The sequence below is a fragment of the Stomoxys calcitrans genome, chromosome 4, assembly GCF_963082655.1.
Source record: "Stomoxys calcitrans chromosome 4, idStoCalc2.1, whole genome shotgun sequence".
NCBI lineage: Eukaryota > Metazoa > Arthropoda > Insecta > Diptera > Muscidae > Stomoxys > Stomoxys calcitrans.
Window position 1 is genome coordinate 76,018,679 of NC_081555.1, and position 27,255 is coordinate 76,045,933.

Below are 27,255 nucleotides of genomic sequence, written 5' to 3' on the forward strand. Positions count from 1 at the left end.
TGCTGTAAGGCTAGAATCCAGAAATGTGCTACTTGTGGCGGCAAGCATGAGGCTTTATCCTAGCAATGCCCCAGTATGGACTAAGATATATTGTAGTCAAGGAATACGCCAGACCTAAAAGATAAATGCATATCTCTTTCAATTATGCGGCCCTAGGTAATCAATATACGCCCAACAGTTTCCAAATCAGCAATACCAAACCCAACTTCAGATTAATAACTGAGAAAACTTGCGCCAATCTTCCGGAAAAAATTATCTTTTAATACCCTTCACCATAGGATAGGGGTATACTAATTTCGTTATTTTGTTTCCACCTCGACATATTCGTTTAAGACCCCGTCAAGAATATATATATTTTTGATCGTCATAACATTTTAAGTCGATCTAGCTATGTCTGTCTGTCTGTCGGAAGCAAACTAAATTTCGAAGAGAAAAGCAAGGCGCTTGAAATTTTGTAAAAATACTTCTTATTAGAGTAGGTCGGTTGAGATTGTAAATGGGCCAAACCAGTCCAAGTTTTGATATAGCTGCCATCGGTCTATATGGCAGCTATATCTAAATATAGTCCGATCTGAACTATATTTGGGTCAGATTTCGGAAGGCTTAAAATAACTCACTGCTTCAAATTTAAGTGAAATCGGGTAATAATTAAAACTTTTATGTGCTTCAGACCCTTTATCGGCAGATCGGTCTATATGGCAGCTATATTCAAATATGGTCCGATTTGGCCCGTTCCAGAATTTAGCCTGCCTGCGGTAAAAGTTGTATCTGTGCCAAATTTCAGCTAAATATCTCATTTTTTGAAGGCTGTAGGGTGATTAAAACAGACGGACGGACAGACACACGGACATCGTTAAATTGTCTTAGAATTTTACGACGATCCACTACGCTTTCGTTATCAAAACGCGGAAAAAACTTAACTTATGTCATGTAACCCACTCTCCAATGCCTCTGATTCTGTGTTCGTTTGTTGCGCCTTCCCTTCTAACCATTGACAAACTAGGATCTCACTGAACTCCGACATTGTCATGATCGGTCAATTAGCCTATTTGCGGCTTTTTTTGGAAACTATGTTGAGGTGCTTTCCAATGAGTATGCAAAATTTGGGGATCCTAGTGCGTCCAGAAGCTGATCCATGGGGCTTGAAATTTGATCACCTCGAGTATGTCAAATTTTGTTCTGCTTTCCAAGCAGCCATTTATGGACCGATCGGCTTGATTTTTTAAAAGATGAAGCTCGTAAAACCCTACCATATCTGCGGAAATGTCCAGTATATCTCTAACTGTTTGGACTAACAATGACACTTGGACTTACAATGGACTTGGACTTACAATGATTTTGGTTTGAAAATTTTTGTCAAGGTATGGTCGGTATTTCTAAAATTGTGAGCGTATTTGAAAACCGATTGAAATTTTTTAGACATCTTTGGTAAGGTTCCAAATTCTACGCGTATTAAAATATTTGTTCAAATTGTCCCTTCCTATCGATTCGCTTCAGAATCTAAAATTTCCGAAAAACATCACAATTTGCATTTTACAAAATATATGATGTTGCAAAAAATGCAAAATTTTGATTCTTTTCGGATATTTGAGATTCTGAAGCGAATAAATTTTGATAGGAAGGGACAATTTGCACCATTTTTTAACACCCCATTTGTAGAATGTCCAAAAATTTTTAATCGTTTTCCAAATACGAGCGTTTCGGGATTAGACAACCCTTGTGTTGCAATCTGCCGACTGAAAGCATTATCGTAAAACTTGACATTTTTGAGGTTTTATGTACTCAGAACGTTTTGACATACGAGCGCTATTTGTGTTGTTTACAGTAACCTAAAAGATTCATCTCGTCCAAAAAATTTAATTAAATCGTGAACTTAATTTTTAGCGATAAAGCACCATCAAGGACCAGTGTTAATAGATGATATAGTGAATTCAACCCAACTCGCAGTTCACTCCAAGACAAATTTAATAAAGCTCGCCCAAAATCAGTTGGTCTTCCAAAAACCATTGATGCTGTGCGCCAACTGATATTGCAAGGTCGTCATGTGACCTATCGCGAGATTGAGACATTACTTAGACATTAAAAGTACCAGCATACATTCAACATTGCATTAAGATTTGACCGTCAACATGTGGCGTTAAGTTCGGCGGGGCCGAACTTTGGATACCCAGCACCTCGGATATATATGTAAACCACCTACCGTCATAATACGGTGAAAAATGCATAATTTGTGCCCCCATAGTAGCTATATCAAAATATGATAAGATTTGGACCAACTTCGGCACGGACATTGAGTGGTCTAATAAGTTCAAGTCATTGTTCAATTTTGTAGAACAAAATATTGGTCATTTTGGTAGCTATATTCAAATATAGACCGATCTGAACCATATAAGACACGCATGTCGAAAAGCCTAACATAAGTCACGGTGTCAAATTTCAGCGAAATCGGATTATAAATGCCCCTTTTATGGTACCAGAACTTTACATAAAATATGAATAAATGAATATATTTACCACATTCCTTCGGTGGTGGGTATACAAACATTTCTCCGTGTTGGATCTCACACAATTTGTCAATCGTTAAAAGAAGGCTCGTCTCGATTGGTCGAAAAATACGACATAACTGCATTTTTAAGCACATTTTTGTGTTCTCTAATCCCGAAATATAAAAGGCAACCATAGTAGTCTGACAATTTCGGAAACCATACGTTGACAAAAATTTTCACACAAAAATCGTTGATAGTCTAATAACTTATAAACCGTTAGCGATATACTGGACATTCCCACATGTTTATTTTAAAGTTTTACGAGCTCTATCTTTTAAAAAAATCAAACCGATTGGTCCATAAATGACTGTTTGACAAGCAGAACAAAATTTTACATACTTAAGGTAACCAACTTTCAAGCCCCACGGATCAGCCTCTGGACCTACGTTTTGCATACTTATAGCAAAATACCTCAACATCTTTATCCGTTCAAAAGTTCCGGAATTATTTCCAAGATTTTTCGATTTGGTAACACTGTGCATCTGTCAATATGTCTGTTTGGGGGTTTGTTCGCCGTGTGAGTTATGGGCATGGACAGTCCCCAGACACTTGGTCACAAATCGCCCCATATCTTTCATTTGAGTAACAAATATCTTTCATTTGAGTACCATATGGTTACGGTCGGTCAATGTTTCCGTTATGGGGGTTGTTTTGACGTTGGGACGGCCCCCGGGTATTTGGATCGAAATTTTATTATCAAATTCGTATTCTACTCTTTAATACCTTTCATTAGATATCCATATTCTTCCGATCGGTCAACTAATGATTTTTGATGGTGTTTTTGGTGTAGGGGGGAGGGTCCGCCCCATTCAGATATCAAAAAATTAAATAGCCGTCTTTTAGTTCCAGACCATATTCGTTATCTACTCCCGAATAATTTTCATTTGAGTCCCATGTCATTATCGTACAATATGCCCAGTTTGAGGGGGTTTTGGGGTTGAGGTGGCCCGCTGGATATTTGGACACAATTTTAAAAGAATAGTCTTATTCTATTCGCCAATACCTTTTATTTGCCTATTATCCACTAAAATGGTTGCTTGATGGTATTTTAAAACAAATATTGCAGCTTGTGTACATAAAATTAACAGAACTTTGTACGTTTACAAGTATCCTTGGCAGTCAATAGCCCAACATTCAAAATATTTTGTAACTTGTATCAAAATATTGTCGTGTATTTATACACTTTATCAAAGGGAAGTGTGAAGACAGTGGTCGGTCTGCTGCAAGGGAATACCAAGTGTGGTAAGGGAAGGAGGTTACATAATTTTGACCTCATTATATTCGTGTTATTGAATATTCCAACCCGCGAAATGCGTTAATTGCTTAAGGTATCACAATGCTTATCAAATAATTACTAGAGCTTTTTTGTACAAAATGTTAATTCAAAATAAACATGTCTATATGTAAATAGGAATATCGAAAATAATCAGCCATAAAAATTTAAACTTTAACCTTCAATACGATTTAATTTCCTCAATGTTATGCGATAACACAGCTATCATTTGGATATTGCTCTATTGCAAACATTGAGGTCAATATATCTAGCTTTTATCAAAGAAATATGAGTTTATACATATATCTAGACTAATCTTGTATCCTTAAGTTAGAATTGTTTTGTTTATGCAGTTTGTTCTGTACATCTGTTTCTAGTCATGTAATAGTCCTTTGATAATAATATGATATCTCGATATAGTCCCCATAAAGACCGGCGTCCCGATTTAAGATCTAAGGCCCAAAATCACGATAGCGGTCGAACGTGTAAAGCTAGCCGCTTAAAATTTTGCACAGATACTTAATATTGATGAAGGTCGTTGGGCCATAACGGTTTAGATTTAGACATAGTTCCCGTATAAACCGATCTCCCGATATGACTTCTTGAGCCTTTAAAAGCCTCAATTTTTGTCCGCTTTGGCTGAAATTTTGCAAGTAGTGTACCGTTGTGACTTCCAACAACTGTGCCAAGTACAGTCCAATTCGGTCTATAACCAGATATACCGCCCATATTTTAGCTGAATCCATGGTGGTGGGTTCCCAAGATTCGGCCCGACCAAACCCAGTACGCTTTTACTTGTTGTTTTTAAAATTAAAACAGAAAAACGATGCGCATGTTCATTCGTTGCTGTCTCAACAATGACAAAAACAAAGAAAATAAGACTACGTGTGACTTCCTATCAACGCTACATGTCTGGTCTAAGGCCCATAGAAGTCGCTTTTATCACACGATGTATGGTATGTATGGTTCGAAACGAACCATGTTTGGGTTTAGCTGCCCACCAATTGCCCAATTTCACTGAATTTTAGAAGAGTTAGCAGCGTTAGACCTTTAATGTTAAAGTTACATCAGTGCAATTACTAGCATTCGCTACAACATTCCATTTCTGGAGCCTAGCTCTCGGACGTGTATTTGTAACTCTTTAGATGCATTTGTCGGATTACGATGTATACTCATAAAAACAGTATTATCTGCAAAAGTCGACGTGACCGTTGTATCGGTAGTAGGCATGTCTTCATTATATAAAATGTAGAGCACAGAACCGAATATGCTTCTAGGTTTGTGCTTCATGCCACACCTTGTCGAATGCTTGGGAGATGTCTATGAACAATGCTAAGCTGTACTGTTTTTATACCCACCACCGAAGAATGGGGGTATATTCATTTTGTCATTCCGTTTGCAACACATCGAAATATCCATTCCCGACCCTATAAAGTATATATATTCTTGATCAGCGTAAAAATCTAAGACGATCTAGCCATGTCCGTCCGTCTGTCCGTCTGTCTGTTGAAATCACGCTACAGTCTTTAAAAATAGAGATATTGAGCTGAAATTTTGCATGGATTCTTTTTTTTGTCCATAATCAGGTTAAGTTCGAAGATGGGCTATATCGGACTATATCTTGATATAGCCCCCATATAGACCGATCCGCCGATTTAGGGTCTTAGGCCCATAAAAGCCACATTTATTATCCGATTTTGTTGAAATTTGTGACAGTGAGTTGTGTTAGGCCCTTCGACATCCTTTGTCAATTTGGCTCAGATCGGTCCAGATTTGAATATAGCTGCCATATAGACCGATCCTCCGATTAAGGGTCTATGGGCCATAAAAGCCACATTTATGGTCCGATTTCGCTGAAATTTGGGACAGTGAGTTGTCTTAGGCCCTTTGACATGTTTCTTTAATTTGGTTCAGATCGGTTCAGATTTGGATATAGCTGCCATATAGACCGATCCTCCGGTTTAGGGTCTTAGGCCCACAAAAGCCACATTTATTATCCGATTTTGATGAAATTCGGGACAGTGAATTATGTAAGGCCCATCGACATCCTTCGTTAATTTGGCTCAGATCGGTCCAGATTTGGATATAGCTGCCATATAGATCGATCCTCCGATTTATGGTGTAAGGCCCATAATAGCCACATTCATTATCCGATTTTGCTGAAATTTGGGACACTGAGATGTGTTAGGCCCTTTGACATATTTCTTCAATTTGGTCCAGATCGGTTCGAATTTGGATATAGCTGCCATATAGACCGATTTCTTGATTTATGGTTTTGGGCCCATAAAATGCTCATTTATTGCCCGATGTCCCCGAAATTTGGAACAGTGAGTTAAGTTAAGCCCCTTGACATACTTCTGCAATATCGCAGAGATCGGTCCAGATTTGGATATAGCTGCCATATAGACCGATATCTAGGTTTTAGGTTTTGGGGCCATAAAAGACGCATTTATTGTCCGATGTCGCTGAAATTTGAGACAGTGAGTTTGGTAAGGCTCTTCGACGTCCTTCTTAAATTTTGCCCAGATCGGTCCAGATTTGAATATAGCTGTCATATAGACCGATCTCTGGATTTAAGGTTTAGGGCCCATAAAAGAGGCATTTATTGTCCGATTTCGCCGAAATTTGGGAAAGTGCTTAGTGTTAGGCTCTTCGACATGTTTATGCAACTTGGCCCAAATCGGTCCAGATTTGGATATAGCTGCCATGTAGACCGATATCTCGATTTAAAGTCTTGGCCCCATAAAAGGCGCATTTATAATCCGATTTCACTGAAATTTGACACAGTGACCTATGTTCGGCTTTTCGACATCCGTGTCGTATATAGTTCAGATCGGTATGAGGTATATGAGTATAAGGTATGAAATTTTCACCGAATTTTGATGAAAGGTGGTTTACATATATACCCGAGGTGGTGGGTATCCAAAGTTCGGCCCGGCCGAACTAAACGCCTTTTTACTTGTTTCTCATATGCTTTTCTTATAGAAGTTGTTATACGGTGTACTTGTTCTGCGGTGCAATGGTTCTCTCGAAAACCAAACTGGTAATATTTAATATTTAAATATGTAAGATTTTATTTTTGTCAGTACATTTTTTTCAAATAATTTTGATTAAATGAATAGGAGACTTATGGATCTATACGACTTTATTTGTGTAGGGTCCTTGTCGGGTTTCATAACTATTTCAGATCGTATCCAAGATTGGAGAGAATATCCACAACTTAATATGCTGTTAAAGATGAATAATAATATTCTGATAGTTGATTGTGGGAGTTGTTTTATCACTTTTGCGTTAATACCATCGCCACCTGGTGATTTTATAGATTTATATAACTACTTCAGATCGTTTTCAAGATTGGAGAAAATATCCACAACTTAATATGCTGTTGAAGATGAATAATAATATTCTGATAGTTGATTGGGGGAGTTATTTTATCACTTTTGCGTTAATACCATCGCCACCTGGTGATTTTATAGATTTTCTTTCGATCTCATTAAGTGTCAAACGTAACGGATTGTTTACTGCATTTACTAAAGAGGATTCAAAATCTGTAGTTTGAAGGTTTGGAAGAACGGAACTATTTAAAGTTTCAATAGGTGTGAAAAGTGTTTAAAGCTAATTTGCAAAAGCAAAAAACGTTGGTGAATAATTTGACTGCTTTCTCTATATCATCTTGTGATTGCAGTGGAATTCTGTATTTTCTTATTTGTAGTTTTTGTATTTAGTCCAGTCTGTGATCGAATTATAGTGTTATTTTTCACTTCTAAAGTCCAGCAGAATGAGGATCGTTGAGGAGATCTAACGATGGACGAAGGTTTGGAGTTTTGTTAAGGTCCGTGGGCCAATAGGTGTAATTAGCTTTATAGTCTCCAGCTGCAATACATTTTTGTTCCCATGGTCGAAAAGATTCTAAAAATTTATCTTTATCAATGTTTTATCGAGGGGGAGAGTAGATCGCCGATATTACAGTTTTATTATGAGTGATCTCGATCGAAGTTGCTTGAATGTGGTTGGTCTTGTATTCGGGCAATGGACAATGTTTGATTGAGTCACGTATAATGATTGCTGAACCTATAACTAGGATTTTTGGTGACATATGTGGAATATACTTACATACATATAAAGCAGTTTCTCGAGGTGAGCGGGCCTCAGAGACTCGCAAAATATCTATAATTTGGTTTTGTAGTAAGTGCTCAACTTCTTTTTTATGTTGGCTTAAGCCGTTGGCATTTCAGTAACATATTACTAGGGCATTATTTTTGGTTAAGAATACTTTGATTGAGTATGTTTTGATTGCGCATCATTACCTGTATAATATTTTGCATAGTCGTGAATGCAAACATAGTTTCCATGATGAAATGGCGTAGAATAGTGAACCATTTTCACTTTCACAGATGACGTTTGGACACAATTATCAATCAGCATTGTCTCCACGAAAACTTAACACATAAAAGATCAGCCCTCATCATCAGATTATCTTCCTCATCTCTGAAGGGATATGTGTTTTGACTAAAGCCCAAGATTGGTTATTACTCTTTGGTTAAGTATTAAAATCTTAATTTTTCTTTCTATACCTTTTTGATGCGAAATAAGTTTCTCTTGTTCTCGCGAAACCGATTTCTTATACAACAATAGAATTGTCCTTTACGTAGCGTTAACATAGGTATTAACTTCTTTGGCGATAGATCAATCCACCCCCATCAAATTCCGGGTTAATGATAGTGATGACCATTCACCACTCAAATTTTTCCGAAAGCAGGCAAATAAATTTGGTTTAAGGTGAAGTTATAATCCAAAAGTGGACTAATGGGGATCATATTTGGGCTATAGGTAGATCTGACTAATCACCAGTGCATAAAAATATGAGTTTGAGAGTATATACGTGATATCGTTCTATCTGTATAGTATAGGAAACCATATTTTTGAAAGGTTGTAAAAAGACTTGCGATTTCTTGGCCTTACTTTAAGCATTATCGTTTTAAAACAAAACATTTAAGCTAACGATATCACCTCAGTAGCCAGTTTTACAAATCAGATTGAGCTTAATTAATCCGGCCAGGGGCTACTGCCTCTATACAGAAAAAAAGGTTTAATTGTTCTGTTCCCCTTACCGCGCTTTTCAAAAACACCAGATCTCGGAGATGCGTGCACCGATTTAAGCGGAATTTTGTATGCCATCTCATGGTACCCCCAAAAATACGAAATTGGGTCAACTAACCTGGGGGGACGCTCCACCTCAAAACCCACCTGGACGGGCGTGTTTACCGACTGGGACAATATGAGTATCAAATGAGAGGCATTTAAGAGTAGAGTATGAAAATTTTACCCTTAGTGTCGGGGGGTTCCCCTCCCCCCAAAAGAACACCCAATAGAACACTTTTACCGCTTTAGGCAATATGGGTATCAAATGAATGATATTTAATAGTAGAGTACAAATCTGTATTCCTTGGTGTCTGCCCCCACCAGGACATATTTACCGAATGGGACAATATGGATATCAAATGGAAGGCATTTAAGAGTATAGAAAAAGCTGATATACAAATTAATTCCTTGGTGTCTTATAGATACATAAAAAAATTTGGGATCCAAATTTCAGGTGGGTGCCTAGAGGGCCGCCCACCCCCAAAACCCACCAAATATATATATAAACCAATCAAGACAATATGGAACCAAGTATTTGATGGGCCACCCCAACCCCCAAAACTCCCCTAAATCGGACATACTTATCGACCATGGCAATATGGAGCTGAAATAAAACGGAATTTGAGAGTAAAATAGGAATCTGATATTCAAATGTAGGGCCAAGTGTTTGGGGGCCGCCCCTCCATCAAAACAACCCCCAAAGAGGACAAATTTACCGACCATAGCAATATGGGGCCCAATAAATGGTCTTTGGGCGTAGAGCACGAATTTGATATATATTTTCAGGGCCAAGTCACTCAGTGGCCACCCCATCCCACAAAACAACCCCACCCTTAAACCGTACATATTTGCTGACCATTGCAATAAAGGGCTCAATTGAAAGGTATTTGTGATTAGAAAACGAATTTGATATGCAATTTTGGGGTGAAGTGTCTGTACACCTTAAGCCAATGGTAATATGGGGTTCAAATAAAATATATTTGAGAATAGAGCAATAAGTCTTTGGGCGACCACCCCACACCCCAAAACACTCAAATCGGGCATATTTACCGACCATGGTAATATGGGGCTCAAATGTAAGGTATTGGGTAGTAGAGCACAAAATTAATACCTACTTTCGGGACCAAGTTTCTAGGAGACCACCCCTTCCGCACAACACCCCGTCCCATTGACAATTTGGGGCTCAAAGGGAGTAGAGCTCGATGTTGATAGTGTTTAGGACTTGGGGGTGGGTCGTATTTGCTGAATTTTGTAATAAGTGGCTCAAATGAAAGGTATTTGAGATTAGAAAACGATATCGAATGTTGCTGATATTTTTTCAGGGCTATGTGCCTGGGGAACCATCCTATCCCCTAAAACACCCCTTAATCGGACGAAGGAAGGTCTTTGGGAGTTTTGCCCGAATCCGATATCAACATTCGGAAAAAAGTATTTATAGGGCCATCACACCCCCATAACACATTCAATGGGACTTTTTTGCTGACCATTGCATTATGGAGGTATTTTAGAGTAGACCACGAATCGGATATATATTTTCTAGTCACTGGGTGCAATTGATACCCACTTTCGGAATCAGGTTTCTGGGGTTCAGCACTACCCTCTAAACGCACCAAACAACACCCTTAGGGCCTTCTCAATTAAAGTATTTTTTTTTTTTTAAATGGAGTACATCTAACATCCTAACTTAAGTAACCTCTGAGCGACTTTGTAGTCCTATAAAGATCTTATTGTATTCAAATATAGGCATTTATATTGTTATGCTGTTAGTCAAGTGACATATATACCATTTTTGTAGCATGGTATTTCATTGAAATCTCTTAAAAGTATAGTTTTGTTTCATAAAAAGTAAAAGAAGGCGTAGCGGGCCGGGTTCAGCTAGTAATAAATATATTTAAAACTTCAGTAGTTGAGTTTACAATTTTCTCCTATGGCACCAAATCAATTACAAATTATAATTGGATATACAACATCAGGCCATTGTCGGCAATTGAAAATTTTAATGTCTGTTTTTAATTATCGGCAATGGCCTGGTTTTGTAAATCCAATTGTAATGGTAATTGATTTGGTGTCAAAAGAGGACAAGTTGTAAATATAATTATTATTGTTTATTGAAAACATGGAATTGGAATAGAATTGGCAATTGGAAATAGAAATAATAATCACAATTTTAAACTTAATAAAGAGTTTATTGAAAATGAGTCAAAAATCTACAAAAACAGTACTTAAAACAAAACAATTGGTATTTTTTTCTGTGTACTAGCTCTTACATGTTTTTTTTTTTTTTTTGTTTTATCTTTACCTCACTACAATGAATAACGAAAGTTTCCAGTGCTAAGCTATCCTTGATTGCCCAGTAATTCCGCCAAAGTAATTAAGAATCAAGCTGAAAATAATGATTAGCATAACACTTCCTGTATTATTGCAAACTCAAAGTCAACTTCTTCATAGCTTGCTGAAAGCGGTCACTTTCAACATGCAACCCAATTTATTTCTTTTCAAATTCTCTTTACTCTTTGAAATGATTTCATGGAAACTTTACAATCCGCAAAGCAACAGCCCCAGCAACGGGGTAGCATTTATTGTAAGCCACTAGCTAGTACAACAAAGTCCATACATTTGCAAAGAATTGCTTTGAATAAAAAAGATGTTCCACAGACAGACAATGTCACAAATTAAAACTTTCTGCAATTGCCAATTCGCATGTCAGTCATAATGACACTTGTGGCTTGTGTTGGTAGCTAGCTCCCTGATCTGCCACAGCACCTTTTCTTTTATCAAACAAGGACTGCCTGTATGAAGGACAGTTCGTGAGTCTTTCTTTCGGTGCTCGAATATATTGTGGCGACCTGTTTCTTTTACCTTATTTTACTTCAATGGGGGATTCGTTGAAGTTCGCCACTGGACTCATAGCACACTGTGGTTACCATTTGGATTTGCCATGTGCATTTCTGTTTTTGCCGAACACTTCACTATTTTGTGAACCCCATCGGCTGGGATTGTGGCATACTTTGATTTGATTAAAAGCCAAAGGTTAACAAGAGCTTATGCAAATTTGATGTGCTTGTAATTGAAGGTTTTTGGTTTGATTCCTCGGCGGGCATGCAAAACATAGTTTGAATTGTTTGTGCATGCCAGGTATACAAATGTCACGAAAGTGTCTATCAGATGATGATTGAAATCAATATAAAGTAACGCCCAAGAAATAAGTTAATTGTTAACGGCCAATAGCGTATGCAAAATTTTATTATTATTATATAATTAAATTTTTATTATTATTGTATAAAGGACTGACTTTTCAAGGGTTGCAATGCCTCTGCATTTTCGATATTTGAAGAAAAGGTGCTTGAAGCACCTAACAACTAGAATCAATGAACCATCGCTTAGTATACCAATCGACTCATAATAACATACTGATTCATATGTTTCTGTCTGTATTATCATTCGCCTGTCCACCTTTTATGTATACAACATAAATATCGTATTTTTAAAGGGATTTTCATTGTATTTGTCATATAAATTGGAGTACACCCAAAGCAGCTCCATTGAAAGTGGTAAAGGGTCATGGTTTACTGGAATAGGAAACATTTGTGCGGTTATTTGCAAAAAAATATTCTAGAATTATGAAACAATTTAATTTGGACATACAATGGTTGCCATTCATGATTAACAACATTAAAGATAATGTTCAATTCAGATTGTTGTTGTGCATAATTGGAATCATTTAACAGTTGACATTTTAATCCCGCATAATAAAAATTATCAAATTTAAATTATATGCGAATTTAGGCAGTCAATTTAATAATGTTCGTCATCTTTTGCTATGTCTTACACTCAACCAAATTTGTTATTCAAAACAGCAAAAATGTTTGCTTAAACAGCAGTTTTTCTCTGCTGGAAATGGGAAAAGCAGACATTAATGCTGCTGTTTTAACTAAAAAAATCTGCTGAAAAAATATTTATGCTATTTTTTATTATTACCTGTTACTTGTTTTGTTCGATGAGAAGGGTTTACTTTGTGAAATATTACTATTAAGCAGCTACCTGATACATCCATTGGTATACATTTTGAAATGTGGCTGAGCTCGCTCTCATTTTTAATACCCTACACCACTACTGTGGTACAGGATATTATAACTTAGTGAATTAGTTTGTAACACCCGAAAGGAAGAGAGGTAGACCCATTGATAAGTATACCAATCGACTCAGAATCACTTTCTGATTCGATTTAGCTAAGTCCGTCTGTCTGTCCGTCCGTACATGTTAATTTGTGTACAAAGTACAGGTCGCTGTTTTCATCTAATCGTCTTCAAATTTGGTACTGGCTAGAGACGAAGCCTGTTGATATTGGAAAAAACTGGATCTGGATCTGGATATAGCACCCATATATATATATATATTCGTCCGATTTCCAGTAATAATTCAATAATATAGTTATTTGTAAACCTATTCTCTCAAAATTTGGCAGGAAGGATTTTTTTGACTCTCGACATAGCTAGATATAGCTCTCATATATATCGCCCGATTTTAACTTCTAGAGCAAGCGCATTTATTGACCGATCTTGCCAAAATTTTGCACAACGCTTTCCTCGATGACTACCACTGAGAAGTTTGCTCGAAATCGGTTTAGAATTAGATATAGCTCCCATATACGTGTTCGTCAGATTTTGGGTAATTTGCCATAATGTTGTCATTTGTCAACCGTAGTTTTTATAGTTTGAACATATTTCCTCGCCGAGGTCCATCAAAATTGGATATAGCTCCCACATTGTACTTATAGGGTGGGTGTTGGGTATAATGCAGCCGGCACCGCCCGACTTTTGCCCTTCCTTACTGGTTTGTTATTGCTCTACTCATGTGTACAAGAGTGGAATGGCCATTTGTTTCTAAATTTAAAGAAAAAAGATTATAGAAAGTGTACATTAAGTGGTGGTTATAAACATCCACTGATACACACACTTACATTTGTATTTTATTTTTATACCCACTACCATAGGATGGGGTATACTAATCTAGTCATTCCGTTTGTAACACGTCGAAATATTGATCTGGGATCCCATAAAGTGCATATATTCTTGATCGTCTCGACATTCTGATTCGATCTAGCCAAGTCCGTCCTTCCGTCTGTCGAAATCACGTAGCGGTCGAATGTGTAGAACTTGCCGCTTGAAATTTTGCACAGATACTTAATATTGACGTAGGCCGTTGGGGATAGCAAATCGGTTCAGATTTGGATATAGCTTCCATATAAAACGATTAGGCTAAAATTTTGCACATAGTGTTCTTTTATGACTTTCAACAACTGTGTTAAGTACCGTCTAAATAGATCTATAATCTGATGTAGCTCCCATATAAACCGATCTCCCGAGTTGACTTCTTGAGCCCCTGGAAGCCGAAATTTTTGTCCGATTAGGCTGAAATTTTGCACATAGTGTTCTGTTATGACTTCCAACAACTGTATCAAGTACCGTCTAAATCGGTCTATAATCTGATATAGCTCCCATATAAACCGATCTCCCGATTTTACTTCTTGAGCCCCTGGAAGCCACAATTTTTGTCCGATTTTGCTGAAATTTTGCAAGTGCTGTTCTTTTACAACTTTCAACAACTGCGCCATGCACGGTTCAAATCAGTGTATAATCTGATATAGCTTCCATATAAATCGATCTTTCGATTTGACTTCTTGTGCCCCTGGAAGCCTCAATTTTTATTCGAATTCGCATGTAGTTTTCTGTTATGTCTTCCAAAACTGTGCCAAGTACGGTTCAAATCGGTCTATAACCTAATATAGCTCCCTATATAAGCCGATCTAACAATTTGACTTCTTAAGCCCCTGGAAGCCGCAATTTGTGTTCGATTTGGTTGAAATTTTGCACATAATGTTTTGTTGTGACTTCCAACAACTGTGAGAAGTACCGTTAAAATCGCTCTATAACCTGATATAGCTCCCATACAAACCGATCTTCCGATTGGACTTCTTGAACCCTTACAAGCCGCAATTTTTGTCCGATTTGGCTGATGATCTACCTGGTTGTAGTCATATTGAAATATTTTGTTTTTTTTTTTTTTAATTTAAAGTGAAATTATTTTTTTGCTTTTCTGTTTTATGTTAAAATAAATAAAATAGGATCTTAAGCCGGACAATATCCCGTCCAAACGTCAAACGTAATAATAAAAACCGTAGTAGGCGATCAATGCTTCTTTTATGTTAAATCACTTAAAATATATTAAATTTTTTAGCTATAATCAGTTGAGGATTATTTATAGCGGTTCTTTTGCCTAAACGCTCCCAAAACACAGTTCTTTTTGTCCAAAAAAATCTCATGTCAAAAGTAAAAAAACTTGTCTCCAGAAAAAAAATCAATATCTCAGTGAGAAGAAGCGATAAACACATTTTATAAAATGATAGTTGTAGTGAAGGGAAAAGGTTTATTTTCCATGGAAGGTTTATTTTCCATGGAATTACATATAATGTTACTTGCATACCTACAATGCTAGCCTAGATGTCAATTTTTATACCCTCCACCATATGGATGGGGGTATACTAATTTCGTCATTCTGTTTGTAACACCTCGAAATATGCGTCTAAGACCTCATAAAGTATATATATTCTTTATCGTCATGTCATTTTAAGTCGAACTAGCCACGTCCGTCCGTCCGTCTGTCTGTCGAAAGCACGCTAACTTTCGAAAGAGTAAAGCTAGCCGCTCGAAATTTTGCACAAATACTTTTTATTAGTGTAGGTCGGTTGTTATTGTAAATCGGTCAAATCGGTACATGTTTTGATATAGCTCCCATATAAACCGATCTTGGGTCTTGACTTCTTGAGCCTCTAGAGGGCGCAATACTCGTCGGATTTGGCTGTAATTTGCACGTAGTGTTTTGGTAGCACTTCCAACAACTACGCTAAGTATTGTTTACATCGGTCCATGTTTTGATATAGCTGCCATATAAACCGATCTTGGGTCTTGACTTCTTGAGCCTCTAGAGGGCGCAATTCTCGTCCGATTTATCTGAAATAAGTGTTTCAGTGTTTTGGTATCACTTTCAACAACTGTGCTAAGTATGATTCAAATCGGATCATAATCTGGTATAGCTGTCATATAAAAAGATCTAGGATCTTGACTTCTCGAGCCAATAGAGCGCGCAATTCTCATCCGATTTGGCTGAAATTTTGCATGAGGTGTTTTCTTATGACTTCCAATAACTGTGCTAAGTATGGCGTAAATCGGTATAGAACCTGATATAGCTGCCATATATACCGATCTGGGATCTTGACTTCCTGAACCTCTAGAGGGCGCAATTCTCATCGGATTTAGATAAAATTTAGTACAACGGCTTCTCTCATGACCTTCAACATACGTGTCTAATATAGTCTGAATCGATCAATAGCTTGATAGAGCTCTCATATGAACATTTCTCCCGATTTGCTTCTTGAGCCCCTACAAGGCGCAATTCTTATCCGAATGAACTGAAATATTACACAATGACTTCTACAATGCTCAGCATTCATTTATGGTCCGAATCGGACTATAACTTGATATAGCTCCAATTGCATAACAGTTCTTATTCAATATACTTTGTTTGTCTAAAAAGGGATACCGCCCATAGAACTCGACAAATGTGATCAATGGTGGAAGGTATACAAGATTCGGCCCGGCCAAACTTAGCACGCTCTTACTTGTTTATAATGTATATTATTTAATACCCTCCGCCATGAGATTGGGGCATACTAACATCGTCACTCATCGAAATAATCATCTGATACCCAACAAGGTATAAACATTTGATCATCTTGTTATTCGATAAGTCTATAGGTATCCTTCCGTCTGTCGAAAGCACGCAAACTTTCGAAGGAGTAAAGCTAGGAGCTTGAAATTTTGCACAAATTATTAGTGGTCGGTTGGGATTGTAAATAGGTCGAATCTGTAAATGTTTTGGTATAGCTGCAATATAAACTTATTTCTCGATTTGACTTCTTAGACATCTAGAGGATGCAATTCTTATCCGATTTGGCTGACATTTTCTTAGACTTCCAACATACGTGCTAATTATGGCCTGAATCGGTGTACAACTTGTTTTAGCTCCCATTTTAACCGATCTAATGATTTTGCTTCTTGCGCCTCTAGGGGGCGCAATTATTGTATTGTACCATAATTTGATATCCTAATTATAAGCACGCAGTTCTTATCTAATTTTGCTGAAATTTTGCATATTCAATTATTAACTTTGAAAAAATCTCTTTTTATACCCTCCACCATAGGATGGGGTATACTAATTTCGTCATTATGTTTGTAACACCTCGAAATATGCGTCTAAGACCCATATCATAAATTATATATATTCTTGATCGTCATGACATTTTAAGTCGAGTTAGCCATGTCCGTTCGTCTGTCCCTCTGTCCGTCCGTCTGTCTGTCCAAAGAACGCTATCTTTCGAAGGAATAAAGCTAGGCGCTGGAAATTTTGAATAAATACTTTTTTTTGTGTAGGTCGGTTAGGATTGTAACCGGCCCGGCCGAACTTTGGATACCCACCACCTCGGGTATATATGTAAACCACCTTTCATCAAAATTCGGTGAAAATTTCATACCTTATGTCCTATAGCAGTTTTATCAAAATATGATCCGATTTGGACCAAATACTTATAAGCATAGTAGCTATATCTATAAATAAACCGATCTGAACCATATACGACACGGATGTCAAAAGCCTAAGTCACTGTGTCAAATTTCAGTGAAATTGGATTATAAATGCACCTTTATGCGGCCAAGATTTAAATCGACATTTCGGTCTACATGGCAGCTATATAGAAATCTGGACCGATTTGGGCCAAGTTGCAATAAAATGTCGAAGAGCCTAACACAAAGCACTGTCCCAAATTTCGGCGAAATCGAACAATAAATGCGCCTTTTATGCGCCCAAATCCTTAAATCGAGAGATCGGTCTATATGGCAGCTATATTCAAATCTGGACCGATATGAGCCAAATTGAAGAAAGATATAGAAAGGCCTAAGACAACTCACTGTCCCAAATTTCATTAAAATCGGATAATAAATTGTGGGCCTAAGACCCTAAATCGGAGGATCAGTCTATATGGCAGCTATATCAAGATATAGTCCGATATAGCCCATCTTCGAACTTAACCTGCTTATGAACAAAAAAAGAATCTGTGCAAAATTTCAGCTCAATATCTCTATTTTTAAAGACAGACGGACGGACACTAGATCGTCTTAGATTTTTACGCTGATCAAGAATATATATACTTTATAGGGTCGGAAATGGATATTTCGATGTGTTGCAAACGGAATGATAAAATGAATATACCCCCATCCTTCGGTGGTGGGTATAACTGAGGACAGAGTGGGCCTGGTGGTCTACATTGAGAACCCAGGGACTGATATTCGCAGAGGTTAGCATGTCCGCCTATGACGCTGAACCTGGTTCGAATCCTGGCAGGAACATCAGAAAAATTTTCAACGGTGGTTATCCCCTCCTAATGTTGGCGACATTTGTTAGGTACTTTGCCATGTAAAAACTTCTCCCCAAAGAGGTGTCGCTCTGTGGCACGCCGTTCGGACTCGGCTGTAAAAAGGAGGTCCTTATCATTGAGCTTAGAATTGAATCAGACATCTCTCATTGATTTGTGAGAAGTTCGTTAATGGAATGTTAATGGGCAAATTTACATTTGCATAATACGGTCCTGCAGACGGAGATCCGGGCGATCATGGAATGAGTGAGATGGTGTGGTGTTACCGCGAGGACGGCGAGTATGAACATCTTTACGGACAGTAAACAGGCCATAAGGGCCATAACAACCAGGGCTGTAAGATTACGAACAGTCTTGCAGTGTAAGAAGGAGATTAACGCCTTCTCTGAGGATGACACGAGCCGCATCTTTGGGTGCCGGGCCATAGCGGAGTAACTGGGAATGAGAAAGCAAACGATTTGACAGCGAAGGCCAGAGAACTGCCGTCAATAAACTTTGATTAACCCGAAGCCATTCGGGTCGACGCAGTCGGAGTTAAGGGAGTGGGCGACGAATACGCATGTTATCTTGTGGAACAGCGAAACGGTCGGTAGGACGGCGAAAATCCTATGGGGGCATCCAGATCGTGAGAAGAGGCTATTACTGAAAGGAAGTACGAAGGTGGTCAGTATAGCTATTGGTATCATAACGGGATACATAGGATTACGGGCTCACTTATGTTAAATCGGTGCGGCAAGTGATACCATTTATAGGGCATGATGGGAAGATGATGAGACGTTGGCGCATTTCCTATATCATTGCTCGGCTTTCGCGTCTTGCAAATACCGGCACTTAGATGGGGACACAATACCAGACATGAACCAACTTAGGGGCGTGGCATGGAAAACGATTAAGGATTTTGTAAGTAACACGGAATTCCTAACTTAGATTTTCTTTTTAGAGGCTATTTTATAGTTTTTAGAGCGCACAAAAAGCCGATTACTGGCTTTGGTGTATGTCATGGGGCGGATTAATATCTGTTAATATTCAACCTAGCCAATCAAAGAATGGAACCGATTTATATATAAATTCTCCCTGTGTTTATGCATGGCATTAAACCAACTTTTGCATATAAGCCATTTTCACGAATCAATATCATTACTCCCTAATATTCAAAACTAATTTGTTTGGGTCTCACAAAAAAAAGAAGAAATCCACTTGACTCCAAAGCCAAAATTGCAACAAAAGACAAAGTAAATATGGCCGCAATGTGGCTGTTGTCTCTCTTCGATCGTGTTAATTATGACAGAGTTTTCACTGTTTATTGAGATAGCACCAAACCTTTTTGGCTAGAAAGCGGTCGAGAGTGTACATGAGAGTCTGGAAGAAGAGTAAAGAGCAAAATTCACATCGAACAAGCCGAAAAAGCATGAGAGGTAGCTGTTTGCTTCTAATATCAGCCAGATGTGTGCTTTAGGTTACCTATTTGAATGGATGGCTGAAGGCCGGCTCGTTCATCGAGCTAGCTATTTATTTAATCGCTTGAAATGGTATGATACGTCATACGCTCGCAATGATAACATCAACCACAAAAGCAGCGGCAGCACCATATAGCAGCATTGGAAATCATATCAAAACCATATTCGTTTAAATTGGCGTATCACCTATGAATAAAAAACACTAACAAATGCTCTCAACCGGTGCCGCAGCTCTTGAGAGCAGTAGCCAGCAAGGCAGCAAAACACAGCGAGCGTTCTACAAGTTCAGTGTTCTGTGGAAATGGGAATACGAAATACAAAATACTCTGTTTTAGATTCAGTTTTCAACTTAACGCTCGCGTGGACGCACTTCATTAAAATCTAAAGTGATATTCTCCGTTTACCGCGTTAGTTTCGCGCCGAAAACACCCAAAATTTTTTTCTTTACTTTCTGCGGGGAAACAAAAGCAACCAGCTCAAAGCCGAGACATAATGTTGATAACGTGGGCGAATGGCTTTTGACCAAAAAAGCAACCAATCGCTATTATAATTCGGCTAATTAAAAAAAATCAAAGAAATGATCAGAGCAAAATATGTATATAAAAGTGATTGAGAAATTTATCACCCAAGTGTTTGATAATCGAACCGATCGATTGAAGTGATGTCATAGAGATGAATGTCAGTCAACCTCCCCTCCCCGATTTGAGTAATGTGGTCCCATGCGAGGTCACGACATACATTTGTTTAATGAACGTTTTCAGTTTGAAAAATTAAATATTCAAACCATTATAGAACAAAGAACGTGGAATTTTAAATATTTAACATTGGCTGTTTTTAAATCCACATTCATATATGGGCTCTAAATAAACGGCTGTTTTAACATTGTCTCTTATCTTAAGAGAGAGAAAAATAAGTTAATGAAATTAAATTTTGAAGTAAAAAAAAATTTAAAAAACAAAAAAATAGTACAAAAAAAAGTAAAAAGGCGTTAAGTTCGGCCGGGCCGAACTTTGGATACCCACCACCTTCCATCAAAATCCGGTGAAAATTGCATACCTTATGTCCCATAGCAGTTATATCGAAATATATTCCGATTTCGACCAAATAGTACGACGAACTGTCCTAAATTTCGGCGAAATCGGACAATAAATGCGCCTTTTATGGCCCCAAAACCTAAAACCGAGAGATCGGTCTATATAGCAGTTATATCCAAATCTGGACCGAACTGGGCCAAATTGAAGAAGGACGTCGAAGAGCCTAACTAAACTCACTGTCCCAAATTTCAGCAAAATCGGATAATAAATGTGGCTTTTATGGGCCTAAGACTCTAAATCGGTCTTAGGCAGCTATATCCAAATCTGGACCGATCTTCGCCAATTGACGAATGATGTCGAAGGGCCTAACACATCTTCCTGCCCCAAATTTCAGCAAACTCGGATAATAAATGTGGCTTTTATGGGCCTAAGACCCTAAATCGGAGGATCGGTCTATATGGCAGCTATATCCAAATCTGGACCGATCTGGGCCAAATTGACGAAGTATGTCGAAGGGCCTAACACAACTCACTGTCTTAAATTTCAACAAAATAGGATAATAGATGTGGCTTTTTTGGGCCTAGGACCCTAAACAGGAGGATCGGTCTATATGGCAGCTATATCCAAATCTAAACCGATCTGGGCCAAATTAACGGAGGAACTCGAAAGGCCTAACACAACTCACTGTCCCAAATTTCTAAATCGGATAATAAATGTGGCTTTTATGGGCCTAAGACCCTAAATCGGAGGATCGGTCTATATGGCAGCTATAACCAAATCTGGACCGATCTGAGCCAAATTGACGAAGGATGTCAAATGGACTAACGCAACTCACTGTCCCAAATTTCAGCAAAATCGGATAATAAATAAATGTGGCTTTTATGGGCCTAAGACCCTACATCGGCCGATCGGTCTATATGGGGGCTATATCAAGATATAGTCCGATATAGCCCATCTTGAAACTTAACCTGCTTATGGACAAAAAAAAGAATCCGTGCAAAATTTCAGTTCAATATCTCTATTTTCAAAGATTGTAGCGTGATTTCAACAGACAGACGGACGGACATGTCTAGATCGTCTTAGATTTTTACGCTGATCAAGAATATATATACTTTATAGGGTCGGAAATGGATATTTCGATGTGTAGCAAACGGAATGACAAAATGAATATACCCCAATCCTTCGGTGGTGGGTATAGTAAAATTCTGGAAACAACATATAAACGTACATAATTGTAAACGTTTGTTCCTTTAAGCAGGATACTCCTTTTGTAGTATTTCAAAAAATATTGATCTAAACCCCATAAAAATATTCTTAATCGATCTAGCCATGTCAGTCCGTCCGTCGGTCGAAAGCACGCTAAATTCGAGGAAGTAAAGCTAGCCGCATGGAATGTCTATTAAATTCTTACTAATATAGGTCATGTTTACATACAGCTTTCATATAAACCGATTTTCCGATTTTACTTCTTGTGCCTCTAGAGGGGCAATTACTATCCGATTTGTCTAAAATTTTGCAAGCAATGTTTTACTATGACTCCTAATAACTGTGCCATATATTGTCTAAAGCGGTTCTCCACCTAATATAGATCCCATATAAACCGGCCTTTGAATTATATATCTTGAACCTCTAGAGGTTCAACCTCCATCGTGCTGTGCTAAGTATGGGCTAAATCATTCTTAACCTAATATAGCTCCCAAACAAAGCAAATCTTATCCATTATCCCTTATTCGCCTATAAAGAGATTCTGAGTATAGAACTTGAAAAATGCTCTATATGGTGAAGGGTATATAATTCTCTAATATCTTTTTAAGATAGGGGCACATCGCCCTGAATGTGGATGCCGAATTCGTGCCACTGTTGTCTATGTCCGCCTATGACGTTGAACGCCTGCGTTGGAATCCTGGCGAGAACATTAACATTGGTTTTAAACTTGAATCGGAAAGCACTCAGTGATGTGTGAGAAGTTTGCCCCTGCTCGGTTCCTGGACAAATTTTTACTCTACTCCCAACAGCTTTTCTTTTGAGTCCTATATTACCGTATTGGTAAATATTTCCGGTTTAGGGTGTATTTAAAGGGTGTGGTGGCCACCCTGACACTTGGCCCTCAAAGTAAATATAAGCTTCGTGCTCTACTTTCAAATACATTTTATGTGGGCCCCATATTGCCATGATTGGTAAATAAGTTCTGTTTGAAAGTGGGGTGGACCCCAGGGTCTTTGTCGCGAAAATGAGCATCAGTTTTGTACTCTATTCCCAAATAGCTAGTACCATATAACCATGGTCGGTAAATACGTCCCATTAGGGAGGTATTTTGGGGTGGGGCGGCTTCCTCATCCCACAATTGGAGCAGTTAGATATGATATTCGTTTTTTTCTCTCAAGCATCTTTCGTTTGAGTTCTATATTGTCGTGATTGGTCTATATATCCATTTGGCGAGTTTTTGGAGGCCACCGTGGCACCCGACTCCAACAATAGAAACCATGTTTTGTTTTTGGTGACTGCATTACCAGTCTCCGAGATTTGATGTTTTTGAAAATTAGGGTAGTGAGAAGTACTTTTTAGGGGGGATGGCACTCCAGATATTTCAACTGAAATATGAATATCAAATTCGTGCTCCACTCCTAAATCCCTTTAATTTTAGCCCAATATTGCCATGGGCAGTAAATATGAAAAGTTTGGAGTGTTTTTGAGACTGGGCGGCCACCGGCACTTTGCCCTGAAAATAGATATCAAATTTGTTATTTACTCCCAGATACCGTTGAATTGAGCTCCATATTGCCAAAGTCGGAAATGAAGTTCAGTTTAGAGCATGCTTTAGGGCGAACAACCAAACACTTGGCTCCAAAATTGGATATTAAATTCGTTTTCTACTCTCAATTTGAGTCCCATATTGTCATTATGGGTCAATGAAGCAATTTGAGGAACTTTTAGGAAGAAAAGTGCCACCTAGACTTGAACGCAAATTTTAATGCCATATTCGTAATTTATTCCCAACTACCTTTCATTTGAGTCCCATGTAGCCATGGTTGGCTCATATGCCCATATGGCGGTATTTGAGGTTGGAGCGAGCTCCCATTACTTGGACCTAAATTTGTATGCTATATTTGTAATCTACTGCCGAATACTTTTCATTTGAATCCCATATTGACATGAACGTCGAATATATCTGTTTAGAGAAGATTTGGGGTACTTGGGCCCAAATTTTGAAGCAATATTCGTTTCCCAGTTTCCTATACCATTTATTTGATACTCATATTGTGCCTATTGGTCCACTTTTGGCTTTGGGAGGCGTTTTTGGGGTAAGACGGAAGGTCCGCCCCATTTGATATCAAAAAATTAGATAGCCTACGTTTCCTTCCAGAAAAACCTAGGCAATCTGCAAAGTTTTAAGAAAACATTGGTTCATATGTCCATTTGGGACGTTTTGGAGGGGTGGGTGACCCTCTATACTTCGATCTAATTTTGAATGCCAGACTCGTAATCTACTTCTAAACACCTTTTATCTTTCATTTGAGCCCCATATTGACATGAACGTCCAATAAGTCTGTTTGGAGTGTTGTGGTTAGGGCGGCCCGATGGGTACTTAGACTCAAAGTTCCATATTCGTATTCTACTCTTCAAAACCTTTCATTTGGTACTCATATTGTAAAGATCGGTTCACTTTTGATTTTGAGTGGTGTTTTTGGCATAAGGGAGGGTCCGCCCCATTCCGATATCAAAAATATATGTTGCCAATGTTTCGTTCCAGACCAACCTACACAATCTGTGAAAATTTCAAGGTAATCAGTTCAGCCGTTTTTGAGTCCATATGGAACAAACAAACAAACACAAATTGATTTGTATACTCACCACCATAGGATGGGGGTATACTAATCTAGTCATTTAGTTTGTAACACCTCGAAATATTAAATTAGGATGTAGGTCATTGGGGGCAAATGGGCCGTATCGGTTCAGATTTGGATATAGCTCCCATATAAACCGATCTGTTGATTTAACTTCTTGAGCCCCTGAAAGCCGCAATTTTGGTCCGATATAGCTGAAATTTTGCACTTAGTGTTCATGTGCCAAGTACGGTCCAAATCGGTCTATAACCTGATAAAGCTCCCATATAAACTGATCTCCCGATTTGACTTCTTGAGCCCTTGAAAGCCTCCATTTTCATCCGATTTTTCACATAGTATTCTGTTATGACTTTCAACAACTGTGACAAGCACGGTCCTAATTGGTCTATAACCTATACCCTATCATTCTATAGCTCCCATAAAAACCGATCTCCCGGTTTGACTTCCTAAGCTCTTGGAAGCCTCGATTTTCATACGATTTAGCTTAAATTTTGCACATAGCGTTCTTTTATGACTCCTAATAATTATGCCAAGTGCCGTCCAAATCGGTCTATAACCCTATATAGCTCTCATATAAACCGATCGCCCGATTTGACTTCTTGAGCCCTACAAGCCGCGATTTTTGTCCGGTTTCACTGAAACTTTATGTTATGCGTCTCAACAAGTGTGCCAAATACGATCCAAATCAGTCTACAACCAGGTATTGCTCCCAAATTTTTGCTGAATCTATGGTGGTGGGTTCCCAAGATTCACCCGGCCGAACTAAGCACGATTTTACTTGTTATATATAATATTTGACAGTTGTTCACGTGAAAAGGTTAACAGAGTACCAACTATGACTATGAAGTTCAACATAAATTTTTTTAATGATAGTCGACGTTAATGTATTTCTAAATCGTTTTAAAATGTTTTCGTATTTCATTTTGCTAGCTACTAACCATGAGGAGGGCATAAAAACGCCCTCCACCATAGGATGGGGCATACTTATTTCGTCATTCCGTTTGCAACATCTCGAAGTATTCGTTCTTGATTGTCACGACATTTTTTTGCATTAGGTGTTTTGTTATGACCTCCAACAACTGTGCCAAGTATGGTCTTAATCAGTTCATAACCAGATACAGCTCCCCTATAAACCGATCTCCCTATTTTACTTCTTGAGCCCCTAAATTTTACACAATGACTTCCAGTATGGTCCCCAACAGCCAGCCCAATCGGTTTATTACTTGGTATAGCTTCAATAGCATAGCAAAGAACTTGACAAATGCGATCCATGGTGGAGGGTATATACGATTCGAACTAGCACGCTACTTTTTAAACATAATATGTGTAAGTTTTTAGAACAAATACTCTTTCAACTAAAAATATTAGCAATTCAAACTTACCGTTTCTAATTAATCATAACAAGACGAAAACATATAAATCAACTTTGGACAGAACAGAACACTAGATCGCCTTAGATTTAGAGCTGGCAAAACATCGATGGCACTATCTTTACTATCGATATTTAAGTTTTTGACTGAATATTGATTGGTATTTTTCGGATGGTTACTATCGTAAAAGTTAAAAAAGAAATTTAGCGTGCTTTCGACGGACGGACATGGCTAGATCGACTTAAAATGTCATGACAATTAAGAATATATTAACTTTATAGGGTCTTGGAGGCCGCCATAGCGCAAAGGTTTGCATGTTTAATTTAATTTGCATAATTAAGAGAGTATTCTTCTTTTTTGTGGTCCTACACATTCAAAATCTTCAACTACATACTCACTTCTGTAAGTCCTACTTTTGGGTATGAGAAGAGAAGGTCTTACATTTTTTAACATCCCTTATTATAAAGCAAGGACTATTGAAGGTAGCTGGTACGTCTTCCGACTAGAACATAAGGCTTTTGAGAAGCTGATTTTACTCCTGACATTTCCCCCGCTAGACCACATTCCAGAATTTGTATTCTCTATTAATGCTCTTGTCAGCTTGACTTGTTTTGTTAACCTTAATCTCTCAAACACATCTGTACTGAATTCCATACGTTTGTAACATTGTGTTCAGGAGAAACATGATCCGCAAGTAGCAAAAAGTTTATAAGGTTTCACACCCACAGTAAGATCATTGTCTTTTACCATTTACCATTTCTTTCATATGACGACAATGATCTAATCTAGAGTAAACTTACGAGTGAGGTTATACAATTTGGTGATTTTGGATTGAGCATCAGGTTTTGGCAACGAAACCTATCATATTTGTCATCAATTGCAATAAGCTTTTAAACACTTGGTCTATTTTTCAAGCCATGCGTAAAAAAGGACAAAGGCTGTCAAAAAATACAAATTCTTCTGCGGACCAGTTGAACTTCGCTCTTGCATCGGTCGATCATCTGGCTCTTAATCTACTATTCCTTCTGCGCGAGTAGTAGTAGAACACTTAAGCGGAAGAACAACATATAACAGCAATATGTTGTTTCATTGGCCAGACAA

At 38.0% G+C, this 27,255-nt stretch overlaps 1 protein-coding gene across 9 annotated transcripts in view; it reads left to right on the forward strand.

Moving 5' to 3' along the window:
• Nucleotides 1-27,255, forward strand: part of LOC106093989 (anoctamin-2) — an 83,815-nt gene that overhangs the window by 5,923 nt on the left and 50,637 nt on the right. The window contains exon 1 of one of the 9 annotated variants that reach the window (XM_059367426.1): nt 20,207-20,510. The exons of 5 other annotated variants lie outside the window; for them this stretch is intronic. The gene's annotated coding sequence lies outside the window, so the exon portion shown is untranslated. Of the gene's footprint in view, nt 1-20,206; nt 20,511-20,558; nt 20,584-27,255 lie in introns of those variants that run through there. 3 more of the 9 variants (XM_059367428.1, XM_059367429.1, XM_059367430.1) reach the window with 3 other exon arrangements.